Source organism: Geospiza fortis, unplaced genomic scaffold (assembly GCF_000277835.1).
Source record: "Geospiza fortis unplaced genomic scaffold, GeoFor_1.0 scaffold399, whole genome shotgun sequence".
Classification (NCBI taxonomy): Eukaryota; Metazoa; Chordata; class Aves; order Passeriformes; family Thraupidae; genus Geospiza; species Geospiza fortis.
Window position 1 is genome coordinate 584,632 of NW_005054560.1, and position 4,824 is coordinate 589,455.

Below are 4,824 nucleotides of genomic sequence, written 5' to 3' on the forward strand. Positions count from 1 at the left end.
AGCGTTTGCCCCCAGATGTCCTTTATAAACAGTGTGACCCAAGGCAGAACACAGCCCTTCAGTGCTGAAAAAGTCAAATTTCTCCAGAACAAGGTGCCAGTTATAACACCTGTTTCACCAAACTGAGGGATGTCAGCTCATTTGCTGATACATGGGCTTCGGGTCTCCGTTTTTGTCTCTTCTAAAGTGAACATCCAGGAATTAATCTGTAAGGAGGGAAGAGAATTTGATGAAAATGAATTCATAGAAGCCCTGATGCCAAAGATTTATGTTCAAGTTGGCATTCCCCAAAGTGGTTTTAACAGATGTTGTACTGAGGGGTTTATTTTAACCCTGTTCTGCAGGGGAGAAAAGATCTGCAAAATGAACTGTGGTTATTCTAAATTTTCATAGGACTAAGCATAAGCCTGACCATCTTCAGGAATAGCATTTGGAGACAGGATAGTTGATGTTATCCAGGAAATACAATACGGTCAGCTGGAATTTACTGTTAGGGCATTTTTTTTAATTGGTTAAGAGAAGTTGCTTGTCACAGTCTATGTTACAGTTGAGACAGTCAGGATACACAGAGTATCACCATACAATTTCAGAAGGTTTTAAGCATTTGCCCATACAGAGTAACACCTTACCACATCAGAAGACTTCAAGCATCTGCCCATGCAGAATGACATCCTATCACCTCACAAGGCTGCAGGCATCTCCCTTCTGGTTCTTTAGCCCAGCCTTTTATAGCCCTCATGTTCACACACTGCACCTGTGTGCCCTCTGTTCCCTTTGGTGGTTGCTCAGTGCCCCTGGGCACTCCATGGCTCGTTGCTGTCTGTCAGTGCTGCTCACCTGCTGCTCACAGCTGTAACCCACTCCCAATTACCCCAAACTGTGTCCCTACAGCTGTTTATTCAAACTACTTCCTTGTAATTTTTTCTGTGTAGCAGCAACTGAGAGAAGGAATTTTTTTTTAATTTAGCTACTAATCTTTGAATTTCTCCACACTCAGTTGTGGTGTTATATTATTGTTGTGGTCTTATACGTGGTCAAGTGCTCTTATTTTTACAATTTAAATTGGTATTGCTTTCTAATTTAAGTTCTGGCTAGAGGAGGAAATGTTTTTGTTAACATAAAAATGCATTTGAAGTGAGACTGTAATTTGTCTTTTTCCTTTTTTTTTTAAGTGTTTATTTAGTTTCCTTAAATGATAAGCATTTCTGTACACATGGCACTTCCCTTTGAGTGGCAGCTTCCATGTGGAAGAGTTGTCCCTGTTGTCATGTAAAAACAAGCTCCACATAGCTCTCCTTTGTAGAAGGCTGCAGCAGCATCTGGATGCTGCCTGCTCTCCTGACAAGCACTTTGGATACTGATGTGGAGGTCAATCCATACAAAATGTTATGGCTGGTAAATTTAATCTTCAGCTTTTGTCCCTCTTTGCCTTATCTTCCCCTGAAGTGCTGTGTGCTTTTGCTGTTATCTGGGAACAACGACAGTTCTTCTCAGTTAATGGAAAATAAATCCTGGAGCGGTTGCTCCCATGGAAAAATGGTTTTATAAAGCATTTGGGTACTTTTGACTGCAGCACATTCTGCTCTGTGCTGTTCTTGCTCAGCCCTGCCTCTCTCTCAGTAGTCACTTGCCAGTTTCTTGCTGTTTCCTTCTGCCCCCTGTGTCTCTTCTCTTCTGCAGACTCGCTGCCTCAAGGCTTGTGTACTCCAGGGAAGCACGAAATCCTTAACAACAACCATTGTCCCGCTGCTGTGTGTCACCAACCTTTAGGAGAAGCATTGTCTGTGCTGGACACCTCTCTGCTGGCACGTGGAGCAGGGTGAGCCCTCAGCTCTCAGGCACAGCCCCCTGTGAGCAGGGACATTATCCTAGGAACAGGCTGGAATTAGCATGCGCCCCTTTGGACAGCCAAGCTGCCGAGTCACTGTGCCCCGGTGCAGCAGAGCTGCTGGTGAGAACTGCGTCAGAAAACCTGACACAGCAGCTGCTTCTTCCTGCAAACACTTTTAAGCTGCTGCTTAAGTAAATGGCTTAGGAAAATAAGCATCTTATCCCCAAGTTGTTTTCCATTTCCATTTATTTTACAAGGCATCGTTCACACAATGATAACAAGGTACTGATCTGAACAATTCTGTAACAATTAAAAAAGTAAACATTTGTTGTGACCAGGTACATTGAATTGCACTTTTAATAACAAGCATTACACTTATATTTTCATTTTGCACTTTATATAATACATGGATGTGTTACCCAAGTAGAGAATGGTTCTCAGTTGGAAGTGTGACCTCTCTATGATGCTCTTTTTTCCCTAACTCCTCAGGATTTGTGAACTTGGGGCACACCCAGATCGCAAAGGCAACCCCAAATCTGGAAAAGTTCATTGTCATGGAGTCAGAGCTGTGGAGCTGCTCTGTTTTCAGCGTGCTGGAGCGAATCCACCATAATGGCAGACACAGAGGGAGATGATTATGCTTGATTAGAAATTTTCTGCATTCACATGTCATCTTTTCCCAGTTCAAAGAAGCCAGAGAATCTTCTTCCATGGGAAAGCAAGAGTTCCCAAAGCTCAAGAGAGCTCCTGGCACACCTTTTGAGGGTGGTATAGCAGAATTGCAAACCCAGGGATTTCTGAAAGGCAGGAATTGAGATCTGAAGAAAAATCTGGGAACATCTGCTATGGTTTGCATTGGTAGTACCATCCATGTATTATATAAAATACAAAAATAAGAGAAACTGTAAGGAAATTAGTACAGCCCAGAATTCTGGTGGTATCAAATGAAATTTATGATACCAAATCCTTTTGATGTATTTATCCCCTTGTCGTTCTGTTTCTTATATATTATTCTATATGTAAGCTACAGTTCTCCAAAGATACATATATATTCCTTTACAGGTTAAATAAAAGCAAGTCACACCGGAATAAGAAAATAATAAAAAGTAATATCCTAATTCTGTACCCATTTTTTGTTTTTCAGGTAAAAATAGCATGAAATACATTCAGTAGCAAAGCTATTGGGACCCAGGAGAAATGGAGAGCCCTGTATTCCTGGGGAATTGACCTGTATGTGTTAAGTCACAATCCTGAAATAAATTGTGTAGACTGCTGACCTGGGAAGGATCAGGTCCTGATCAATGCTGAGCATTATTTATCTAGTTGCAAATTCCTTGCATTTCCCAAAAGCCACCTGTGGATTAGCTCAGTTCTAAAGGCTGCTGTGACCTCCACCTCCCCTAACACCTGAGAGATCCAAACATGAGTGTTTCATCATGTCTCCCCTTAGTGTTATTACCTGGAAGGAGCTAATGGGATGGTTCCCAGTAGGATATTAGCACAACAGACAGACAGATAAATTAGTTTTAACCTCTGTGTTTGCACATCTGGTGCAGCCCCCTCAGCAGGGTCCAGCAGGGACAGGGAGGGGTTGTCAGCCACAGCAATCCCTCAGACATGAGGGGACATCTCTGCCCTCTCTTCACAATCAGCCAGACATGACACTTACTATGGTTTTCTCTCCAGCAGCTGGAAGAACACCAGCACTGTAAGGTAAGAGTGCTTCTGGTATCAAAGCCAAGGGTGTTTAGGCTTAGGAGATGGGGCAGAAGTTGCCAATTATCCCTGAGTCTAACAGTAAATGAAAATCCTCTGAGTAAATGAAAATCACCTGATTATAGTTCTCCCACACATACAAGCAGTTTCATGGATTTCACTGCAGCTACTTAATAGAAGGAAGGGAACAGCCCCACCTTGATCCTGTGGAGAAAGCATGGCATGTGATTTCCAAATGCTGATACTTTAGTGCCAGTAAATGCAGATTTTTATTTACTCCTAAACTACAACATTCAGTCAATGAGTGGCATCAGGACCCTGAAGTCAATGGGGTACTTCATGCTTTGTGAAGGGGCTGAACTCCTGCAGTTCTTGACTTTTTATCTCCATCTCCCCTTGTAAATGGCTGGCTTTATTTCAAGTTGTTCTTAACACAGTGGCAGAGATGATCATTTATCTTCAAAGAAATTTCAAGGGCCAACTAAGAGAAGTCATTTAAAACGTCTAACAAAAGAAAAAATAATACACTGCTTACCTGTGTAAGCACTTTAACTTAGTTGTAGTAATGTAACTCAGCTGTAGCCAATTAAATCCTCATTAATGGGTGGGACAAGGGTGGGTTTGTCCACTGGCAGTACTGATTTCATGGCTGACTACCTTTCCTGAGACTGTTTCTGCCAAACCCTAATGCAGATGCACCTCAGGGATTTCACAGTTTCTTGGCTTCTCTACCCATGGTATTTTTTTTTTCTTTTTATTCCTGTCCAGGTACATTTAGAAATGTAAACTAAGTGGAATAAGTCTTATTACTTTAGAATATTAAGTTTGGTTCACAAAGATAATACAAGACTAGTTCACAAATGTACCACATAATTAAATCAGCCTTGCTTCATTTAGCCTGTAAAGTGTTACAGTCAAAGGAAAACCAACATTTTAAAGTAAAAAGAAGGACTTTTTTTTTTTTGCCCCCCCCCATATTGGGCATCTCAGAAAGAGATTACAGTCCAACAAGATAAAAGTTGTAGTAAAAATATTCTTTGGAGGTTTGTTCCTAATCAAAGTAAAGACTTTATTTCAGAATGGTGCATTCTTAATAAAATTTAAAAATAGGTTTTAATTCCACATATATATTTATAAAATTCAAATTAATTTTAATAAAAGTTTGATCTGAACACATAGTTTATTACAGACTCAGGGAAAAAATGATCACTCCAGACTTAGGAGCTATGTTAACTGTTCCAGTGCCACATGGAAACAACAGTTTCAGTGAGACCTTT